Source organism: Rhea pennata, chromosome 3 (assembly GCF_028389875.1).
Source record: "Rhea pennata isolate bPtePen1 chromosome 3, bPtePen1.pri, whole genome shotgun sequence".
Lineage (NCBI taxonomy): Eukaryota > Metazoa > Chordata > Aves > Rheiformes > Rheidae > Rhea > Rhea pennata.
The window spans coordinates 11,098,147-11,122,593 of NC_084665.1; the positions used below are offsets into that span (position 1 = coordinate 11,098,147).

A 24,447-nucleotide genomic window follows, 5' to 3' on the forward strand; every position below is an offset into this window, starting at 1 on the left:
TTTTTTTTTTTTGGTGATACTGCTGTGGTGTCATCTCCAGGTCTCAGACTTCTTGCTTTGCCTGGCATAAGGATTTTCTTTCAATGACCAGAGATTGTCTGCACTGAGACTTGTGTTCTACAAAGAGTATACTGTATTTTGAAAATTTGCTTGCACATTCTTCTAGGACAGTTTGTTTGACTGTTAACTGAGTGACAGATGGCATGATTTCATGGCTTTGGACTTGGCATATATGGGATCTAGTCTACAAGGATTCGACACAGGTTTTATTGTGGGGTTACAGAAAAGGAAATATATACTGCAGCACTTTGAAATGGTAGTTTCTGGTTTTAAGACTGACACTTGCTCGTACTTTGCTTTGTTTTATCTTTTTCTGTAAGTGACCAGAAACCATGGGATCATGATTTTTAAGGCTCAGAAACACAAAATGTAATAGATGTATATTTTTATATCAACTATAGCCCCCTGTTAGTTTCATTTACCAGAGTTTTTTTTTTTTTTTTTTTTTTTTTTTTTTTTTTAAGGGGGGAGAGAGGGGAGACAGAGAGAGAGAAAAACCAACCTGTTCTGTATTAATTTAGGCGCCAGAATATTAGTCTACTAGCAATGTTCCTTGTCCCAGGCATATACACTATCTTCTAAAATAGAAATGTGTTGAAGGTAAATCCAGTTCAGAGATTTGTGTGTGTGTATAGGGAGTATTTAAATGATCTTTAAAAACAAGGTTAATAGCTACCTATATTTTGTCATTTCCTCAGCTGTGCAGTGGGAGGATTATAAAGTATGATGAGATTATTGTCCCAAAGAATTGCTGGAGAGAAAAAAGATGAGTATAGAGCCTATGTCCCATAATATTGCTGAAGACAGGAAAAGCTGTCTATTTTAAACTCTCCTTATCTAAGGGTTGCTGAATTGAGTAAAGAGGAACAGACTTTCGCTCAGTAAGTGTAAGATTTTATTCCTAGAAATAAACAAGACCCCTGTGAGGCCGTGTCTTCAGTGGGCAAAAGTTCATTCCTTATAGCTGGACCATCTTCTTAAAAATGCGTATTTAAGATAAAAAAACATCTTACTACATTTTGAACAGCTTTTTAAAATGAAAAAAGAAGAGATTTCCAGTAAGGTAAGTCCTATGATGTTACATTTCAAAAGCAACATAGTTGTAATTAAACATAGTTAAAAGTAAAGAATGTTTCACTTCATGGCAAACTAAATGTTTTTCTAGTTCTGAAACTCTTTTTCTGAGTAAATCATGAAGGCACTTGGCTGTTGCAGTGCCAAGTGTAACAACATACAAGATTTGGGAATGCGCAGCCTGGACTTCCCATAGCAGGCGTGGGGCAAGTTAAACACCTGAGAAGGAGATTCAGATAAGCCAGGACACTGAGTAGAAAACAGTTAAAGGGACCTAAATTCCTTTGTTACTGGAAGGAGATGGTCATCGGTGCTTGAGATTCCCCTTTTTGGAGATAACCTGTCTAAACTGAATACACAAGACAACAACAAGCCCATTCCCTTATATAGTTATTTTGCAACTGCTCTTCCATTTGGCTTTCCCATCTAGGTAAAGTCATATTCTGACCAAGGAAAGTGACCTTAAAATGAGCCTCAGTTCAGCTTTTGTTTTGCACATAAGGCTTCCTCCCTTCTCCTTTGTATGTGAACACATTCCCCTGTTGAAGCTTGAATTACTGGAATATGAGAAAGGTGCCTTGGAGCATACAAAACCAAACCTGTGGAACCTGTGACTGTATATACTCGTTTGTCTGTCTTACTCAGTCCCACTGGCCCTTCCTGCGTTGGAGGTCTCCTGGGCTTTCCTGTTCCACAGGTGCCCCACACAGCTTTCAAAAGGAGAAGCTTGTCTCTTCTGTCAAATCTAGGAACTAACGACCTTGAGGTACATAGCTGTCTTTAAAGGTCTTTGATGGAAAGTCTAGAGCTGAGGACTGAGGCAACTGCTAGAGAGAAGGGATAATGCAATGTTATGGTGGTTAGTTGGGAGTTAGGCTTCAGTTCCTTACCCCTCCACAGGTTGCCTAGTGTTTCTAGCTCTCTGTTTCCCCTCTACCCAACAGTAGCACTTTCTTACCTTATCCATAGAAATGCTTTTTTGAAAGGTTTGATTTGCTCAGAAACTTGAGTGATTGGTGTTTTGTAAGTTCTTGGGTTACAGCACTCACACTGATGGGCATTTACTACACTTTTTGTTTGAGAAGGTACAGTGTCCTTCAGTCTCTCTGGCATACTTTTTACCGTCTTGAAGTCTGTCTGCCTTTGGCCTTGAAGTTCACCATGGACTTCCAGAGTACCCTTCCAGCTGCCCTGATGCTGCAAGTATGGACTTTCCTGGGATTTGGTCTTGTGCACATCCCCAGTGATAGTTCAGGGACAGAGACAGCAGAAGCTTAGGGAAAAAAATCTTTGCAGATCTTAGACCCTGTCTTTACATTGTAGAACAAAAGAAACAGGGACATTCTGCATAGCTAGATGCCGTTCACATAGGCAGAGCTTCATTCTTCCTTGTTACTAATTACCTTTTTTTGACTTTTGTCAACTATATTCTCTTAATTAAAAAGATCTATGTTTGAAGCCTTCTCTTCCCTTTGTCAGGTGACGATCTGAGCAGCCCTATCATAGTGTCAGTACTTTCCACATATGCTTCCAGGTGATCTGTTCCTTAGTTATAGCCCCATTTTACTTTGGCTACTTCTTTAACCTACCCGTTGTATAGCACAGACAGACCTAATCAGATAAGACCTAGCCAAAGAGACTGTTGTTTTAAGTGGTACAGGGAAACCACATTGCCATGTTCTTCCCTCAAATGCACACCTCATCAATTCCTATGTCCCGGGGAGAATCTCTGGAAAGCAGTTGTTGAGTTGAATAGCAAGCAGTAGGAATAGCCAAGTACATGGCACTTCGTTCTACGTTTCACAGAAATAATACCAAAATCTATCATGTCTTCCATACTTTAAAAGACTGAGGAGATTTGCAACAAGTTGGTAACTGCTAGCACACATCTAGAAAAAGAATGGCAGGTGGGGCCTGTATATCCTGAATACTATTCTGTAGTGCCAGTTAGGGTCTCAGCTGTCTGTGGCCACATGAGCAATACCCAGACTGACTGACACTACAACAGCTCAGAAGCATCACCTATTCAGTTTGGTTATAGTCTCTTTACAAGTCAACACTGTTCTTTGTGGAATAAAGCAGAGCTATATCCAGCCCTAATCTGAATGCAAAAGTTGAGCAAGAGGAAGCAACTGTGTAGCTGCATGTTACATGATCACAAATTTGTGAGACTCCTGTCTCACTCAGGAGCAAGATACTCTTGAGTGTCTCACAGGAGGAGAATCTCTCCTTCCATCAGTAAATCACAGCATGAATGGGTGAGCCTCTTTTTGGGGGGAAGGAGTGCAACACACTTACTACAAGACTATGGAATAGTAAAAGAAAGTCATACCTTCTTAGCATAGCCACTATAATAGGATAAGGTAGGGAGCTTTTTACCACTCCTTCTCTGTAGTTTTGATGCTCTTTCTGTCTCTTTCATATATTGACAAGATAGATCGCTAAAGTGGAAAAGTTAGTAACAGTGCTCAAAATGCCAACATATTACCGTGTTGCTGTGGGGAAACCAAGGCATGGGAAGATAGCTAATTTAGTAGTGAAATACAGTGAAATTCTTCAGGAAAAAATGTAGAGCTCTGCGTGTCAGCCCTCCACCACCAGCCCTCCCAATCCCTGCCCACCTTCTGGGGCTTTCTCCCCTGGCCATGCCCAGGCTCCAATTTCAAACCAGGCCGGGGCTGTCAGTCCCTGCCCCGGCGACACTGTAGCAGTACCAGGCTCCAGCCCTGCCAGAGCGCTGCTCGGCCATGGGCCCTCTCAGCCCTGACCCTTGTCACTACAGACTAGTCTGGCGATCAAGACTCTGGGCTGCCCCGGCTGCCAACCTGGTGTCTGTCCTGCTCTTCTCTGGTACTGTGGGTCAGGGCCCTGGCTGATCCATCCCTGGAGATTTATCACACTTAGCTCCTGGTCCCTTAGGGAGCAGCCAGCTCTTGCTGTGCCCTTACACTGCACTTCCTTTCCCTTATTCTAGGGGCTTGGCTGAACTGCTCATTCTCAGACTGCAAAGTGCAGCTTCAGCACCTCAACACATTCCAGCTGTTGGGTACATCCTTCTGAGTGAGAAGCACTGCTTCTCTGTTCCCGTGCAGAGCGAAGGTGCTGTGGCATCCTCATAGTCTGTGTATGCAGTTCATCACAGCTGCCTGAACTCCTCCTCTGTGGGTCAGCTTCCAGGAAAACAGTGCATCAGGAATTCCAGATGGCATGTGGGCACAATTCAAAGGAAGGTGAATTTGTTATGCCTTCAGTGTATTCATCACAAAACTTCTCAGAGAATGTTTCTGCTGTTCCAGCTTTGTTAATTTTTCCTGATTATTAAACCATCAGTGTTTATAATACTTGGGTTGCTGAACAGTGAACAAGCTTTTGGCATAGTCTTGTGTCGTTCTTTGCTTTACACTGGCGAGTATTTAATTGTTTGGGAGTTAGTCCAACATACACTGCCCTTCCCATTATTGATCACTAGAGCAGCCAACGTGTTTTGCAACTGCCTGTTTTAAAGACCAACAACTGCATTTGAAGTGTATAGTCTGTATTTTGTCAGCTGCAGCAGGGAAACATCGTTGGAACTGGATCACATAATGCACAGACCTGATAGATGGACTCAATTAAATCAACAATAATATAGCAGTTGGCACACTCAGTGTAGCTACTCTGATCCCTCTCTAAAATTTTTCCAAATCCTTTTTATTCTCCAAGTCTCTGATCAAAACTTTAGGCCCTTTATAACCCTAATTCAAACATCACTTCAGAGGTTAACACATTTGAACTCCCAAAGCAATGCTTTTAACTTCTATCCTGTGGTCAATAAGAGGCTAACTCTATCTGTAAACAGTGTCAGATGGTGTCTCACACATTGCACTTAAGAAACCTTACTCCTGATAGTTCCTTGACCTTGGTGGCCTTGCAGACTGGGCAGCTTAAATGACACTGAACAGGGTACCAACAGAGAGATCACATGCTTGATACTGTAAAGCTGACAGCACAGTGACAGCACTTAGGGTGTGAGGAAGGAGGCAGGAAAGCATCTGAGGAAAGTGAGCAGTGAAGTGTGACCCAAAGCACTAGCTTAAGATAATTATAGGATATTTGTATGACCATATCCCTATATTTTTCTGTTGGCCAGATATTAACTACATGCATATTTTCTGGACAGTCCTTAAGGACATTTGTTACTGCCAGTTACTCTTTGCCTTTTGTGCCTGATAGTGTTGTAAATTACAGTAAGGTTAGGAATGGCTTGGGCCAGAAACTGTAATACTGTAGAGCAACACCCTCACTGGCAAACAAAAGTCTGGATCTTCAGCTGGTATAAATATAGGAAGGTTGTGTGACATCTGTGGCTGTTCAGTCAGTTTGTACTAGCTGAGGATCTGATCCAAAGTGGCACAAAGGGGAATTCAGCATTCAGTTCCTATTGCAAATCCTTTAAAAGAGCAATGATTACAAGCATGATAGAACTGAAATTGCATGAGAGGATTCATGTTCCCCAATTTTTGATTCTTTGTTTGAATGCACCTGGTTATTATCTGTTGTGAATATCGTGCTGTAGAGCTGATGTACCCCTACTGTAGCTGCAGCTCCTCTGTTTCATACCCTTTTATCAAAAGCTGTGCTAGAACACAGACAGTTTTGCTGCTATTGAAGTACGTCTTTGGAGGGGTTCTCTGAAACCCAGCTGTGTCCATCAGGATCATTTCTCTTTATGCACCTGATGAATCTAGGTATGCTGATACAAGTCTGTAGTATACATGCAGCCTACAGTCTATTTCTAGGCTCTTGAGCACCAAAAGTATTTATTACATATGCCCCTATTCCACAATAGTGTAAGTTTTCCCATTATGTATTGTGGGAGAAACTTAAAACATGCAGTACCAAAAGTTTACATATGCTGAGCTGATGGGAAGGATGAGAATTGGGGGGAGGGGGGAGGGGAAATATGACATGCTGACATATTTCAAAAGCTACCATCTCTTAGTGTTCACAGCTGCAAATCGTTTGATCACTGAGTTGTTATAGTTCAAATTGCAGAGAATGATCTTGTGAAAATGATTAATCTTTTTTCTCTTCTTCTCTTGTTTGGACCATCTGAAGCCTGTGATCTCTTCAGAGTTAGTTCACTGAAATAAATTTAAGTATCATCTGAGGGACTATATGACAGAGAAAGTGTTTTGTTTCTAAGCTGAAAATATTTCAAAATTGCATAGAATATCTGTCTATGCTTGGATGAAGGCAATGAATGTGGCAATATCAGACACTCAGATTTCATAAAAGATTGGTTATGACTTGGTTAAAGACTATCAAATCTTGAACCAAAGGCTTATAATGGTAGCTATTGGGTAAGCCTAAGTAACAAGCAGGAGATGTGTGCAGTGATTGTCACCTTTTTTTCTACTAAAAAATTTGAAGATGCCTGCTCAAGATGAAAAAGGTTTTAGATATTTGTTCCTCTCATTTACTAAGTATTTGTTATGGGCTTTGTTACAGTGGTTACCATAACTTCAGTTATTCCTTCTTTGAATATAGTTGCCCAGAAATTCTTTCTATACTTAATGCTGTCAGAGGCAGGTAAACTGTTTATACAGCTGATTCCTGTTTAGTGGGTATAATGTTACTGTTATTTATTTTGTAGGAAAACACTGAAGTTTTTGTTTAGCTCTGAGTTTATTTTCTTAGGGAGCAGCTGAAAAGTTTAAATAATAGTAAATCTCTGTTTTGGTTTTTCTAGATATTTTACCTTTGGAAAAACTCATTTCCAAATAACTTTAAAAATATTTCTGTGGGGAAGTTTTCAAAGACAGCATTTGGCTTTGCTGCTGCATGTGTCCCCAAAGTTTTGACAAAATCTTTTTGAAATATCTTCAATTTATTCCCCAAATGGAGAAGCAGCAATATTTTCATCACCTGATTAATTTTTTCCGTGCTATTCATGACCAAATGACAACTTCATTGATCAATTTTTTTGTCTATAAACATAGCTTAAACATCACTTTTAAATGGAAAAGATAGACCAAACAATCTGATAAGGATTCCTGATTGTGTACACTGCTTGTCTCCTTGTAATTGCATAGCTCTGGACTCACTGGTTGTGGTACCTTTATTATTACTAACAGAAAAAGACTCTCCATTTTGTGTTTCTGTAATTTATCAGCTGCATTGAACTTGGCTTGCAATTTTGGAACTATTTGGTGTTAGCCTGTACCTAGGTCATCTTTGTCTCCAGCTCCAGCCTCACTACTTTCTGCTGAAAGGACACATAGTGCATGAAGACGCATTTGTGTTCCTTGTTGCTTGGGTGTGTTCTGTAGTTCACCAGTAAAAGGTGTGTCCCAGTGGAGTTTAGCAATCCTGAGGGGAGGGCTGTTCGCAAGCTATTTTCCAAGGAAATAAAAAAAAACCCTGCCTCTACACACTGACAATCAAAAGAGACAAAGCATGGGAGAAAAGTGTTACTGTCGCCCATTTATTTATCGGGTGGAACAGTACGGAGAGTAAATAATTTATCTGTTCATTGATACACAGGAGTCTTATGTCAGTATTTGAAATTAAACCCTGATGGGGCTAATCACTTAATTATGGGACCATCTTTTCTCTCAAGTGTATTTTCCCGCAGTTCCTCCATTTTGAAATAGCTTGACTCAGAACTAAAACTAACATGGCAGGAACTAGACAGATATGGACATTTGAGAAGGATTTGGATCTTTCCCTGGTGTTTTAGTGCCTCTTTGGGTGGGCTTTTGGATTTTGAGCTCAGCTCTAATGAACAATGTGAACCTGCTAAAGAAGAGGGCTCTCTTTTGCCTTACCCTTGCAAAGGTTAGAGCCTGACCTAGGGTAGCTGACTTTAGTGCCTCTCTGCTAGTGTGTGCTCAGAGGGGATGGGTGAAATCAAGTAACAGCAGCTGTGTACAAATGCTAGAGATAGCTTGACTTCCCCAGGAGGGAAGGAAAGTTGCAACAAGCCAGGAAAAGTGTCAAATGTTCTTCTCACCAGGGAACTCACAATAAACACCATGACAGTCCTTGTCCCATGTAACCTTGCTGCTTGAGAAAATGGAAAGTACCAGCCATAAGCTGGCCTGGAATTCCCCACTTGATGCCTTAAGCATTTCCTTGATGAGTGGAAGAGAGATTTGACTGTCTCTATCTTTGAAAGGTGATAGAAATACTCCAGAAAAGCGTGCCCCAGTTACATGCATTAATGTCTCCAGGAAAAGCCAATTCTCAGCTGAGGATCCTGTGCAGACAACATCTCCCATCAAAGCACAGAACATAAAACAGGATAACAGGGTCTGACATGAACAAGTGATAACTCAGGGGAGATAGATACCTGCAGTGTTTCCTGAACTTCCCAGTGTCTGTCACTAAGAAGCAAGGGCTGTTCAGTGGATGAATCCGCTGTCGCTGAATCCCTGACCTCGACAGATTTTGCCTTCGTTACATAAGAGTGCTGCCTCTAAAATAAGAAAGGGGAAGTTATTGTGATCATTTCTGACAGCTACATGCAGGAGTTAAAAAGGAACATTTGACCTCTAGTTTTTTTTGAGCAGTGAGGACTCAGTTTAACACACTGGGCCTTTCGAGAGAGTATCCAAATTTTGCATGTAGTTGTGAAAACTGTGGTTTATACAGCTATACAAAAATACAGATAATATATTTATATATACCATATGGACATCTAAAGTGACTAGTACTTCCTATTTTTTATTTCTTTCCTCTAGTCTGTGAGAGAGTTGCGCTGGAGATTGATTAGCCTAAAAGAAGAATTGTGGGACCTGGCCCTTCCTTGGTATTATTCAATATAGACGTGAACATGCATCACTTCAACACCTGATCCCTACTGCTACGAGAAGAAGGGCTTTATGTCCACCAAGGTGTGTAACTCTTCAAAATTCTGGCAAAAGTAAGGAGGTTGGTTTTGGGGCGAGGAAAATTGTTGAAAAATGTGAATGACAGAAGCAGACACAAGTGTGTGCAACTTCAGAGATAAAACTCTTCCCTTTTTTCAGATAGAGTCTTTTGTTCAGTGTTAAAAGAAAGCAGCTTTTTCTGATGTGTTTGGCCATCATCCTTTCCAGAAGGGGCTTGCTTTGAGTTCAAGGCCTAGCAAGGCTTGCTGGGGCAGATTTGCAGTTTCTGGTGTTTGCCCCTGCTCTTTCACATGAAGGATCTCTGGAGAAGAGAGATGGTTGTAAGAGGGATCCCAGCAGCCTGTTCTACCTGTTATACCCCACTGAATGTAGCTGCAGTTGTGGGCAATACTGCATTCTCCCTTTGAGATACAGAAACTGGGTCCATATTAAGAGATTCAGGAGATAGTGAAATACAAATGTATTGACATGCGTGACTTGACACAGCTGAATTGCCTTCTGTGAAGCTGTGTGGGTTTATAGCAGCTGAAAAACTGGCCCAATAGGACATGAAGAGCTTCCTACTGCAGATGAAGCAATTCACCACCCACTTCTATTATTAGCGGTTGAAGGGTTTTTGAATCAGGAAGAGTGGCAAAATTGACTTCCTTTTTGTTGGGCTCTGAAGTAAAAAATCAGCTGTTGTCATGAGCAATGTTGAAAAATACCACCTTCTGATTTTGAGAAAATTCATAGCTATTGACTTGTGTTAATTATTTACCAATGCATTAAGCAGCCTTTAATGATGATGGAAATATGTGGAAAGTTAATGTAAGTTAGGCTGAGAGATTAATTTAGAGAAATAACAACATATTTCTGAAAATTGTTTGATAGCATTGTAGTGTCCTGTATTACAATATGATATAAGCTGGGACTGATAGCCTGAGAATCTAAATTAAATTTGTGACTCTGTCGCTGACACCCTATGTGACCTCAGGGAGCTTACATAAGGTCTGTGTGTCCTGTTTCCCTTTTGTTAAAGGGGATAAAAACTTTCCATTTCTCATGTTTACTTGTTTAGATTCAGGGGCACTCATTCTTTCTGTAGCACACCTAAAAGAATGAGGCCCCATTCCCAAAAGGAGTCTAAGGGAGTTAAGTACCCAGTTTCATTGAATTTGGTTACCTAATGTGGCTTCTTTGAAAATTCAAGCCTTTTTGTGAGGGGCCCAGGGCTTTACCATAGCAGTAATTTTAAATCTGGAATGTTGAATCAAAGCAAAATTAGAACAAGGCAACTCCGGGCTTGTACACACAATGCTGTTTTTTAATTACTACTTCAATCATTCGTTATTTTAAAAACTAAATGCAGCAATGTTTACAAAATGAATAACCACATATTTCCTTGTCACCAGCAAAGTGCTAAAATGAGAATAAAGGAAATCATGTAGAGCCCTTCTTTAGAGGGATAGAGGGAGTCACAGAATTACGTCCAACAATTTACCCTTTACTGATCAGTTTAAAGCACAAATGTTTCCTCCAAATGTTCTCACAGTTGTAGGGAGTCAGTGCTGTCTTGCTCTGAAGTGCAAGGGTGTAGTTCTTCTTCTTCTGCACTGCCACGAAGTGTTGGAAGTTCTTTCTCATGATTTCCCTGGTCCATGTGCCCACAGGCACACCTCCTTGCTGTGTGTGGGAGTCACAGCTCCACACCACTTGAAATTGCATTACCAGTGATCCAGCAAAGTATGTGTGTTCCCTTGTGGTCCAGGTGTTTAAAAAACACATCTTATTTCCCTTCAGAGCTGCAAAATAGCTGAATAGGGTGACCTACGACAGTATATCATGAGATTCCCTTGGATTCACAATCAGCCGTCTGCCCTGGATACAGATGGCAAGGGATGAGGGCAAATCCCTGAGGGTAAAGACCCATATGCCAATGTGTGTTTGCCAGTTATATAGAGGGTCACCCGCTGCAGCAGCTCTTTAAAAACTTATCATTAAGCCTGTCTCCTTTGTGAACTTTCTCATTACCATTTCATTGTGCTGCGCAGTCCTGGCCTGGTGCAATGAATATTGACTTCATGCTTGCTTTTCTAATTGAATTACAGAGGAGCAGGCTGAGCCACTGAAGTTTCCTGCCTGCAGTCCTGCTTCCCTGGCAGCCAACTGAATAGAGGCTGAAAGAAAAGCTGTTTGCTTGGGCATTATGGATAACAGAGACCTGTCACAAAGCTGCTACAATGATTTATTAAAAGACAGAAGAAAATGAGAGAGAAAGAGTCTTGCTCACTTCCAGCACCAGCTGCTCACTTTTTTCTTTTCCTCTTTTTTCTTTTTCTTTCTTTCTTTCCTTTTTTTTCTTTCCTTTTCTTTTTATTTATTTATTTTTCTCTCTCTTTTCTCTCTTTTATTCTGTCTTCTTCTTTCTTCTTTCTTTTCTCATTTTTACTTTTTTATTATTTTTTTTCTTTTCATTCTCTTTCTCTTCCTTTCTCTTCCTTTGTCTTTCTCTCTCTTTTTTTGCCCATTTTTTATTCTTCCTTTTTTCCCCTTTCCCTTTCCTTTTCCCTTCCCTTCCCTTCCCTTCCCTTCCCTCCCCCTTCCCCTTTCCCCCTTCCCCCTTCCCCATTCTTCCCCTTCCCCTTCTACTTCCCTTTCCCTTTCCCCTTTCTCATTCCCTTTCTCATTCCCTTCTTCTTCTCCTTCCACTTCCTCTTCCTCTTCCCAATTCCCTTCCCCTTCCTCAGTGTCTATACAATGTTAACAAGCCATATCTAGGAGAAAATACTGGAAAAAAATGGACTTTTTAGTTTATGTTTTCTCCCATTGAGTCTAATGATCAGACTCTTATTGGTGTAAACGGGAGAGGAGCTAAGCCAGTTCTGAGTGGTTGTACAAACACCACGTTCCATTCAATTTTCCCTGGCGGAGCGCAACAGAAGGGCGCTAAGGGCTGCTCACAGAGTTGGTTGTACCAAAAGGTCCCAGAGCTCAGCTCATGCGGCTTGGTCAACATATGGATTGCAGCCTGGTGCTAGGCCACCTCCCACAATGTTTTGAATTGTGCTTTCCCTTTCTCTTTAGTTTACACTTGCTCTTTTTTGTTTGTTAACTTAAAAAAAGTTTGATTCTGTTTAAATAATAAAATCAAGAAGAATAATTCTGTTGAGTTACTTAAGTAAAATGTTTGGTTTAAGCCCGTTGGATGCAGGGGGTGCAGTTGCATCTTCTGATTTTTCATGAAAATCTGTGCTAGCTTAAATTCCTTCTGATTTGTTAAAAGTACTATTTTTTTAAGTTCTGGAGAGAGGAGAAAAGAGCTTCCTACCCAGCTCTGGTTAGGGCTAGGCTAGGTCAAAAAGTTTCCCTCCAAATGTTTCCTAATAAAAAGTTGAGCTTTCCCATGAAAAGCTGGGGAGAAAGGCTCTTTTTTTCAGTGTCCACTTTCTTACATGCATTTTCACTCCCCAAACAGAAAGATTTTTAGCCTGGAGAAAGCTGTGTGTCCTCAGCCCTGGATTCCCAGCCGGACTCTGCCTTCCGTGTGTGTAATGCAGCAGGCCAGGTGTCCGCAGGGATCTTGCTTGCTCACCCGGCCTGCCAGGCTGTGCAGGACAGCTGTGCTGCTCCCCTCGTCTCCCAAGCGAAGCTGGATGCAGAAGTCATCTCCTCTGGTTCTGCGAATCTTGAGGCACAGAGGGGAAGATTTGGCCTTCTACCAGCTTCAGTCTAAATCACTTGTTATTTAATATGGTGTACATGTCAGAGTGTTCATTATATTGTGCCGGTCTCAGTTTGCTCTGAGAAATACGTATCAGAAATACCTTCAGGGAAGCCAGTGTGCTATGCAGCTAGAAAATTGTTGTCATCCCCATTCTGAGAATATGTATAAGCAGGAGTTATAGTAAGGAAAAATTAATAACAGTTTATTTGAGTGTATAGATTTCCATATCATAAACAAATTGTGTAGGATATTTTGAGGAAAAACAAATGGACTCTTAGTGGTATTACAGTCTTATCAACAATAAATCTGTTTTGCTTTAAGTTTGCTACACTGTTGATTAAAAACAGGATAGTATTGACCTCTTTTCAAATTACTTTTTCAGAACTGATTTTTCATGGAGCTACATTTTCTTCTTTCCTTCCCATTCCCCAGTTAGTACTGAAATGTAAAATTTATTTGGTCATGTCATTATTTTTATCTTTCTTTTTCTGATTCTCTGTCTCTCCTATTGTTCTCTGTTATTTACTTTTTTTCTGTTCTTATGGTCTTTCACTTTACTTTTCACAATTTTTTAATTTTCTTTTGTGCAATTCTAATTAGTCTCAGCATGGAACATTGCAGTAAATTACTACAGAAGAATCTTGCTATTCAGTGGCTGGTATTTTACTTGATGCTGACTTAACCCTTCTCAGTGATTAATCTTTGTTAGGAATAACTTTATTGGCGACTGTTCTTCAGCAGCCACTAAGCTGTTTGCAAATAGAAGTTTTTTTAGTGACCTCATTGAAGGTAGGGCAACAGGTGGATTTATTCTCAGGTTTACATGGCTTGAAAGGACAAACATGAAACTTTAGCCAGCTCTTTTCATTTTCAGAAACACTTCCATGGGGCTTGTGTGTGTTTGTTTGGTAGGTGCATGCCAGGCTGAAATGGAATGGCTGTTGATGGAAGTTGAAGGGCTTTGTAACTTAATAAAAAGTAATGACTTTCTGCCTGTTGAATGATTAATATCTGTTAAGAAACAGTAGGTGGTTGAATTAATTTTCTGATCTGTCTTGTCCAGTTCCTCATTTTTCCAGCTATCTGCTGTGTGACCATCTGCAAATCACTTCCTCTTTCTCGATCTCCCAACTACTTGTTTCACTGCCTTCTCTAGTTAGTCTTTATATCTCCAGGGGCACTGTCCATTAAGTACCTGTCAACCAACTGCCACTATTGTGGGGTCTTCATCTCAGCGGGTGTTATTAAGATACAAGTAATTAATGACATTGTAATATTATTTTTCTGTTTTATGCAGTACTGCTCCCACATGGGCTTGACTGTCTTGATGGTTACAGAGCCTGGAAAAACTCATTTTGACTTTACCAGGACCAGGATTTCATCCACATCTTTTGGATTTCCTATGAAGAAAGGCTGTTGAATAGGTAGGTATCTGGTGGCAAAAGGTAGCTATTAGCACGTAGGATTTAAAAGCCACAGCATGAGAACCGTACACAATTAATGTGCTGAAAAATAGTATTACAGTTTCTCTCAGTAGAGAAAGAGTTTGTATAAACAATAACAATCTTTCACCATGTTTGTCTTAGCTATGTCATAGACTAAAGAATTGAATATACTTTTGTCATTGCTAACTTGTTGGCCTGAATAACAATTGAGCCTTTGAAGCAACATAAATGATTCTGACCTTTTGGTTAGATTTGGGGTCACTGTAGAAAGGAAGTTTTATAAGCCACCTACACACTATTTCCGACTGAAATTGGAGAGGGAGTCTTACTGGACTGCAGGCATTTCAGACCCTTGAACCAGCTTAACTTTCCAATTCATTGCATGAAGCTCAAGACAGGAACTGCTTTGTGTGACATTCTCACGTCAAGACTGGTACCCATAAATCAGGATGAGTGTCTTTCTGAATGACTTGCAACAGCTCAGCTGCAAGATCTGGGCTTGCAGCAGTGACCACTAAGTGAAATGCTTTGGCCTATGTTATTCAGAAGGTCAGGTCTGAGGATCATGATGCTTCCTTAAAAGTCTATGAATTTATACATTGCATATTATTCTATGTAATAAAAGTGTGTGAGAAACAGATTTTTTTTAATTGCTTCCTTCTTTTAAGCCACGGAGATGATTGTAACTTCACAAAGTTGTGTATGTTTTCTGAAGGAGACAAAAGGAAAAAAATCCATCAACTTGGAAAAACACAGTGCTTTGAGCAGTTCTTCTTTGTGTTGATAGGCATCCTATGTTATAGTGAGCCCCAGATAGGGGATCAAATCACCCACCACAGACAACTGTGATGCATAACGTTCTGTCTTTGCAAAAAACATTTCCAGCATCCTGCAGCATGTGGTGCATTTGGTTTTTATTTTTACAAGCTATTATTGCCAGTCAGCAAAAATAATTCTTGAGCGCGAGGGATACTTTGTTAAGTCAAGATTTCTATTGCCTGAGTAGGAGCCTGTTTTACTCATTCTGGCAGCAATTGAGAGTGACGCCCTAGAGAAACCACTCCCCTGAGCGCTGTGGGAGCTGGGCTGGCAGGTGCTGGTCCTAGCTCTGTTACTGGCCTGCTGGCTGGTCTTAGACAAGCAGCCGTGTTTGTTTGTTGCCTTTTTTTCCTTGCTACCTTTTATCTTATTTCTCCATGCTGTCCTGGCCCAATGGCAGATTGCTCTCCGTATATTTAGATTGTACGTAACAGAAGAGTCTTCCTCTGTGTGACAGGGCTAGAGTAGCTCCAAAGACAGTCCTCAAAATGTACTTCCCAAACCTATAGCCTCTAAAGCATGCACGACCCGGTTTGCCTGTGTGTGCTGTGCAGGTGAGCACGTGGCCCACCCCCGCAGGTGACAGCCCTCTGCAAAGCAGTCAGGCTGGAGGAGGGAGGTGTGAGATGGGGCACCCTGGGCTTTCTGCTGCGCCAAAGACTATGTGCTACTGTAAAATGAAGAGCAACCCTTTCTGGGTTTTGTTATCTCTGGTGGCAGCCAAGACGATGCTGCAATTCCAAAGTTGTTTGCTGCTTTTCCTGAAATACAGTAGCAGGTAGTTCCCTGTCTTGCCTTCAGAAGACAAGAAGCCCAAGTCTGTCAGCCCTCTGGCACGCAGAACTCCTTGGTTTATTAGTCTGACATCATCCTGTGGGAAACATCTTAAGAGGCCCTGAATCATCAGAGCAACCTCTCAGTTTTTAAAAATTAAAATTATATACACTGCCCTCTGAATACAAGTATATGAATGTTTATCAATCTATTTAATTTAATATGGCTTTCTTAATTTAACAAGCTTTGCTGAGCAGGGTAGTGATAAATGCATACAGTTTCACACTCCTGACAAGCATGTTTAAAAAGAAGGAAGAGAAGGAAGAAAAAAAATGCAACAGAGCTCCCTAAATGGTAATTCAGCTTAATTTTTTAACAAGACTGTTTTGGTTTAAGGGTGATTCTGTGACCTACAGCAATGATCAAAGTGATGCTGTAGTGGTTAGTCTCATGCAGCGAGAGTACTGCTGAATGTGCTGTGGCAGACTCTTCAGTGTTTAAACAGTGTAGCTACCAGGTGCTTCATTTTCCCTGTATCAGTGAAGCTGGATCGACTGGATGCTGGGATTGTTTAGCACACTAGCCCATAGCTTAATCAGGACTGTGGCAGGTACAAAGAAGGGGATGGCAGAACTGAAAGATAATGTCTTTAGGTGTTCAAAAGATTGCCTGCATTTACCTTTTAGGGTCATCAATTAAATATTTTATGTCTTGGGTGGTCCCATGTTGTTCAGTTGTTTTTTTGGTTTAATATAATTGCAATAATCTTCAATAGGTACAACGTCTTGTAATCAAAAGAGCTACTCCATTTCACACTAAAAGGAAGAGCTGGCTTTACATGCTTAGAGCAATGAGCTGGAGGACAATCTGTGGCATCGCTATCTTGGTGTGTATTGTAAACAACCCCCACAGTCGTACTTATGTAATATATTCTGTAAGCTTTGCAGTCATTTCTTGGGGAGTTTTTCAAGACACAAAGTTTGAAGAATTTTAGAGAGGCTGGTACATTTCTCTGTATACACAAAAACTAGTTCAATACTGGCATAGAATTGCTCAGTGCTTAGACCATTTATTAAAGTCTAGACACAACATAAAAGCATGTAAATTGGTTCCAGTCCTCTCTAGTAAAAACTTCAGTTGGGGCTGGGAATTGATTGCTGAATCTCTTAGTGTAATTAAAATTGACTGTTAAAGTTTCTCCCACTTAATTGGTAACACTTTCTTTGGAAGTCAGTGAGTTAAGATTCTTGCTGGATCATTTAAAGGAGTTCCTGTGTATATGATCAGAACTCAAATGTAGTTTTATGGAGAGGTTTACAGTTATGTTCCACCCCGGTGGTCTTTCATCCTGTATCTTTCCTATTTAAGATTTATGCTGTCATTCACCACAGCCTAATAGTGTTTTGATAAAAATGAAACGATTGCTGACGCATTTTAGATGAAGGCTGGTAATATTCTGAAGCTTTCAGTAAGCTGAGCTGAAATTCTCTGCTGCTCAAAGCCCTGTCTCCCTGCAAATCTTAATTTTTAATTACAGTATTAGCTACTCACTTTTCTATGGATTCTCATAGGAACCTAAAACTACTGCTCTCTGAGTGTCCTGTCAGTGGAGTGTTGTTCAATGTGGCTAGCATCTGTTCCATGCAAACTTACTCTTTCATTCTTTCTCTAGGAGGAGAAGTATGGTCAGTGGAGTTTTCTGGTTCAGACTTTTAAAATTATATTGGTTTAAAATTGTACAGTTAGCTTCATTTTATGTTAAAGCCCATTCAAAAAAAGGACGTCTTATCCTTTGAGTACCAGGCAGCAAAGGCTGTGGTGCTTTTTAGCTCTTTAAGGATATCCTTCCATCGTCTTGGGACAGACCCAGTTTTGAAGGTCAGGATGGCACTTCCGGACCTGCTTAGCTTTCTTTAAACATCGGCTTATGTCTTGTCCTGACTAGCCATGAACTTAATCACAGCATTAACTGTTCTTCTGAATCAAGTGCTAGAGATACATTTAATTCTCGCCACAGTGGCAGTATTTTTAGTGCATCACAGCCAGTGCTTATCATTTGTAATATGGAAATGTGTCAGGAGATCAAATTACATCTCCTGTTCTGTATATTGCAAAAGTTTTGCCTCCAACTAAACTTAAGATGGGGAGCTTGTACTAAAAGGCAGGAAGACACCCAGAACATTACTTGACTAGAGAGTGATCCACTTCTTAACTGGAAATTGTTTTGAAACTCACTATTAGGTTTTTGACAATATGTGGTGATGCACACAGAATCCATGACAGTGTGATAGAAAGCATTTATTGAGCCATGACAACTAACCCTCACAACCATGAAAACTCAGACCAGTTAAACTTTTTTACACCATAGTACCCCTGCTAATGTCTGCACATGTGTATACGTATCTTGAATACCTCCTGTGCCACCGAGGTGGGCTCAGTAGCGTGTGGGTGAAGAGGAGATCAAGTTCAGTGCTCCATGCAGTTATTTGAAAGGGAGCACAATGTTGCCTGGAATGGTGCCAGGGCCTCCTGAGGTCAAGCTCTGGAAGTTGAAGAGGTGTTCAAGAAAAACATGTGGGTTTGATTCCGAGCCACTGAAATAACTGGGGATATTTCATTATTATCAGTGGACTTTGGACAGGCTATACAGGTCAGTTAGGCTAGGTGAGTCAGTGTTCTTCATTTCTAGGCGAATTCTATATAAACATATTTTGGAGTGATGTAAGCTGCAAGTTTACTGTTAAATATGTGCTTAAATACTACAGTGAGTCATTCTGCCACCTTGAACCAAGGGCCGCCTGTAACTGAATTCCAGAGCTGGGCAAATTAAATCTGGACTTCAGAAAAATTTCGTCACGCTAAGGCTAAGCTGACTAAATAGTCCTTGCTAAATCAGCTTGCAGTGTTTGTAAGAGTTATGTGCATTATACCATGCTGTATTCTTTTCAAAATCACAGAGCCAAATTTTACTCTCAATTTCAAGCCAGCAAACTGCAAACTAAAATGACTTTAAAAATGTATATATATATTTTTTAATGTGGTTTGCGGTATATGTTTCATTTTTACAGACACAGTTGTCTTTTACCATTTCCATCAGTTTCAGAAAGAATATGTTTTCTTTTAGTAAGTTACAATATCATCCTTCTACCTCTCAGTTAAATTAATGGAAAGAAAGGGAATCCAGGTACTACTGTTGGCAGATTCTAGGCCTATGATTTTAATACTCCTGTAAAATGTCTCCAGAGGCATTTCTGAACGAGATTTGTTTTCTCTCTTGCTTATGCCATTTTAGGTCTTTCCCAGTGACAACCTCATGGTTGTCTCTGTCTCACTTTCTGTGTGTACATATACATGCATATATATATATATATATGTATGTATATATGTACACTCAAAAACATGCTTGTGAATCTATATATTTACAGCACTAAACTGTTAAATTGTACGCAGAGTAAACAATTATTTCAGCTCTGCGGAGAACGGAAGACAAAGGCTGTGTAGCAATATATGGGACCTGCCATCTTTGACAATGTTCCCTCGGTTACTCAATGCATCAGTGAAATCGTTCTGGCTTTAAAATCTCTCCCTGGTATATGAAAAGATGAGTTCGCCTTGGTTTGGCCACTTTCTCTACTCTTGACAGAGGATCAGTGGGAGAAAGAGAAAGTGATGATGAGCATGCCCAAAGAGATTGCTTTAAGTATATTTGATTTGCTTTTCATGTATGCAACATGATCCAGTTCCTTTTAAGCAGTAAGGTCATTTAAGTGTGCCATGCTAGAGGTTTGCCATTTTCCCCTCATTCACTTTCGTAAATCTTATTGTCAGCCATGTTCCCTTTGACTAGGAGAGCAGCTGCTTGGGGTCTGCCTGTGTGGTTATAATCCCATTAAAAAGCCCTCCATTATGTTGCTAATATATTTATAAAGAAACTAGTCACCTGGGATTAGGGGTTGATTCTTCTCCCTGGGCATACTGTACTGAAATAGAATCATTCCTGATCCTGTGGCTTGTTAGATACAACCAGTTGCATTTGTCGTGATGCCAAATTGGCTGAAATAGATTAGCAATTAATGCAGAACATGCTTCCCTGTGTTTGTAAAGTACTTGTGATCATCACTGGCAATCATATTCTCATCAGCTCTTTCCTGATAATGCTGAGATGTGGGTTCTGTGAGCCAGATATGCTCAGGCTTTGGGAGCTTATGGTCTTTCACGGGAAATATGAAAGGCATTAAATGAACATCCTGACAGAGCCGGTGAGGAATCTGACAAAAGGGAGTTGTTAGAAACCATTTCAAAATCTATTAGCTTATAACTTTTTTCCTGGCCATTTCCAAGCATGCCAACCTAAGGAAGACAAAGTAGCCAGTGAGCAGGTGTAGATTTTGCAGAATCACTTGATATATCTGTGCCGTGACTTATAGATGAGACTGCAGCCACAGAGGACACTTTTGAGGTAGCTTAAGACTAGTCAGAGGTGGGGTACTGATGAAAACAAAGTGAGAGCCATGTAGGTTCAGCCAAGGCAGTAAAACCTGCCTGGGATGCTGAGTAACTGCTCAGGTGTTCATGCTGTTGTGAGGTTTTTGCTGCCACTGCCTTTACATAGCCATCAGTAATTTATGTGGCAACTCCCAGAAGAGCTGCAGGGATCCTGCTGGGTTGCTCTGATTCTCTTTGTACATCCTCAGATCCCAGGCAGAGTCTTTCTCACTTTCTCAACATCATCTGAGGGCACACCAGCAGTGTGCTGTTCCATGAGAGGAATAGCTGACCTGCTGGAAAGAACGTTTTTCTAGGACTTTAGCAGGGTGCAGATATCACCCCAAACCTTCTCTCTCTTTGACCAGTACAGCCAATTTTGATGTAGGAGGCTTTGTACAGCTCCAGCCATCTGGAAAGTCTTTCCTTTCTCTCTCCATCCGCTCTCCATTTCAGCTGAAATCATATCTCTCTTCCCTTGCCTCTTTTTCATAAGTTCATTCTGCTCCTACCCTTGCTTCTCTCTGTATTTTTAGCATTTGTGTTGTAAAGCATTTTAAAGTCCAAGGTTGGGGGATTTTGTTTTGTTTTGTTTTGTTTTGTTTTGTTTTGTTTTAAGGAGTGCTGTAAGACGAGCTCAGCTAGCACTCAACTGTATTCTGAAAAGGAGGCAGAGTGACCTTCTGCAGAAGGTTTTGGGAGGGCTGGGTGCAATACTCTGCTTTGAGATGGTCCTGTAACCCTGGGCAGCTCGCAGAATCGTTGTGTGCTTCATCTGTCCGCATGCAAGAGAGATAATAGTATACATGTAGTTTGTGCAGTTGCTGGGGGAAACACTGCAAAGTATGTTTTTTACCAGTGCCTAGTGCAATAGCATGGGCTCCTCACCTAGCTAGTACCAGCGAGTTGTGGCTGTCTACTCCTGTGAGGGAAGAGCTAGCCCTGTTCTGGAAGGGAGGCAGCAGCCCAGCCTGGTGAATGATCAGGCTGAGGCAATCTCGGGTGACTGGAAGTTAAACACTGCGGTTAACAAAAGCAGCTACGCTGGAAGACTGTCTTGAGGTGACCATGTAGATTCCAGTACAGGCCAGTCATATGGAAGTCCATCTCTCTTGAAGCTCTGTTTTTGATTCCTGCTAACTTTGCTTTTCTCCATGCACATATTCCTATACTGTTTTAATAACTGTGTTGTGCCCTTCTGAAGCGTACTAACTGAGCCAGCTAGCCTAAGGGAGCAGAACATCATTTAAATACAATATCTTTACTATATTTTGAGCCCCATTGTGATGTGTATTAGCAAAGCACAGTTTTGGAAGACTAAACTAAAAGTACTGTCTTTAGCTGGAACAGGGAATTGTGAAGTATTTAAGACTAGCTTTGCTTGCAAGGGGAGTACGATGCACACAGAATGTGAACACCACAGTCTGCAAAAAGTGGTCATTCCAAAGTGCAGTCTAACTGCTTTTAACCAAAATGTCTTATGTATGGCTTGCCAGTGGCTTCAGTCTCTCTTTTCATTTCCGCTTAGGGGAAACAGTTCCTTGGAACTGTTCTGGTCTCCTCGCACTGCTCTGCTGGCAGCGTAACCCACAGCGCCAGCTTCAGGAGTCTCCTGCCAAAGGTGTAAGGAACGAGCTATTTGTGTTAGCAAGCTGTGGTAGTTTCCAGGGTCCCCAAATACAGCCCAGCATGTTGGGCTGCAGTTATCACTAGCTTCCAGAAGGTCCTCTGGGGTTCCAAGGATGCAACTCTGAGGAGTTTTTAGGCAGTTCTTAACTTCACTGGGAGGTCAAACCACTCCTGCTGGCCATCAGGATTTGAGATCACAAAAAAACTGTCCTTTAGCTATGCCAGACACTCTCCAGTCATGGGCTGAGTGCAGCTTGGTGGAAGCAGGGGATCCAGCCCAAAGGTCTGTTTGAATGTTTCCATTTCATGTGGCTTGGTATTGTAACAGTCTCTCGTGGTTCTAGCAAGTTGTGTAAAATTGTGAAGCCAAAGAAGCATTCTTCCTTTAAAGTTTCAAAATTAAGAAAAATGGTTGTGGGGTTGGAAACTTGGGAGAGATGTGCTGTGGTTATCTACTGGTCCAAGAATAAAATTCCTATGGGTTTGTACAAAAGTGCAGAGTAGTTGTCTGCTAAAAAATAAAATAAAAAATGAATTCAAGTAAGGACACCTTTTTAGTGGCAGCTGGGCAATGTTTAATGCCTTCGAGAGGCCACACATTTCCTTCTCGTATATCTTTCTTTGATTCCAGTAAATGCAAGAAGTACAAGTCAGATTTTTTTTTCAGAACTTGACGTACAAGAAGAGCAGCATGCATACAACTTGTGCAGCTTGCAGCAGGGCTTTGAAAGGAAATGTACCTTTGCATGGCCAGAGTGCTGTCCACATTTGGCCTTCTATGCCAGTGCAAATATGATGATGACCATTACAGCCAAAATATGTTAACGTATCCTAAGAGCTACTCTTGAGTTACATCCTAGATACCTTCAAGGCCTGGAAGTGGAATGGTGGGTCTAGGAGGAGATATCCGAAAAGTGACTATGTTTTGAGTGGGAAAGGTTCGGTGGCTTCTGGTTGCTTTACCCAGAAGGATGCACCAGACTCTTGTCTTTGCCTGTGGGATAATTGAGACTACACATTAGCTACACATGAACAGAGTGATCCATATATGTAGGGGGAATCCAGACTTTCTATGGAGTTGATAAATGACTCTGAGAATGAGTAAAAATAGTTGGAAAAGCTTTTAAGTTTTGTTTAAATTTAACTATCAAAAGTCAAAACATTAGAGGGTGTTTAGAGAAGTGCCTGAAACTTGGAGACCATGAGAAGAACCAGAAAGGGAATCAAAGAGTCTGACAAAAAAGAAAAAAGAAAAAAGAAGAGAGAGAGAGGGAGAGAGGAAAAAAAGGAAAGAAATTAAACAAACCCATCTAAATAAAGCTAATCAGCTGAGAACCTGCTCCACTGAGATAACTAGATGAATGCTGGGGCCTTGAGATGATACTGAGAGGGCAGGCAAAGAAAATCTGTATGTTTTGGACTGGCTGGAGAAGTCTTAAGCCAGACGAGACTGGGTGATATCAGTGGAACCTTCAGTATAGGAAGAGCTAAACTGATGTCAGGGTTGTTTCTTGTAGAGGAAAGAAGAAAGTACAAAGTCCCCAACCAGCTGAGTTAGGTAAAATTGAATAATGGGATGGCCAAAGGGAAAGGCAAATCTTGGCAAAGCCTGGAGTATTTATAGGAATCCAAGTAGGAGTTTGGAGTATTAATATTTATTGCACTGCTGTCAGTTGTCAGTGCTAAGAAATCTTTGGTTATATCATGACAACCTGTTCTTGTTCCAGTGGCCATAACTCAACCTGTTGTGTGGCTTCCCTGCCTCTCTGGGTTCTCAAGTCACACATGGTAGCTGATTAACTTGTTCGGTACCAGCTGCTCAGCTTCAGCTTTGCAGATCAATGGTGATTTGGGTGAAGAACAGATTTTGGCTGCTACAGGGCCTCTGTTACTGAGCCAGAGTTTCTCCTTCCTCTTAGCTCCTGCTAAGAGATCCCCAGTGTTGCCAAAGAAAATAGTGATAATGTAAAGAAACAAAGGCTTGGCTGTTAGCATATTTATTGCACTCGTTTTCTTTCTGTGTAAAATTGTAAAAAGTGAAAGTGGATTTGTTTTGTTTAGCCTTTGTTTATAATTATAGCTGTGTACTTCTGTTACCACTGCTAACATCGTCCACTGGAACCTCTGGGCAGGAATTTCTCCTTTCATTTAGAGTCCTGAGCTTGATTTCCTTGCCTCCAGGATCAAACTTGACTCAGGCCAAGCACTAAGGAATTCCTGCAAAGATTTGCATGTGCTTCATTTTACATGCTGGGCTCAGCTGTGAGCCTGGTGATGGCAAGGAGCCCTCTCTCTCCCCTGCATGGGATTTTTATCCTGCCAGACCCTGTGCAGATGTGACTGGCCTCCTTTTCTTCTTTCTCTTGTGCAGAGCAGGGAGAGAATGGTCCTACAGCTCCACCCTCTATGGCATGCCAGCATGGCCAAGCCAGCGAGGGGAGAGGGAAGTTGTCTACTAAGAAATCAACACTAATCATCCCAGAAATAAGGAGAGACTTATCCCTATTTTCCACAGTTTTCTGTTTGCCTTGCTTGTGGCTTGGTGCAGCTATGCAGTGCCCTGCGCGTGAGCTTAGTTGCA

At 41.1% G+C, this 24,447-nt stretch overlaps 1 long non-coding RNA gene across 2 annotated transcripts in view; it reads left to right on the plus strand.

Moving 5' to 3' along the window:
* LOC134139115 (uncharacterized) overlaps positions 1-24,447 on the plus strand; it is a 330,410-nt gene that overhangs the window by 46,396 nt on the left and 259,567 nt on the right. The window contains exons 4-5 of one of the 2 annotated variants that reach the window (XR_009958070.1): positions 8,859-9,011; positions 14,012-14,138. This is a non-coding gene — a long non-coding RNA (uncharacterized LOC134139115). Of the gene's footprint in view, positions 1-8,858; positions 9,012-14,011; positions 14,798-24,447 lie in introns of those variants that run through there. The other variant, XR_009958069.1, reaches the window with a different exon arrangement.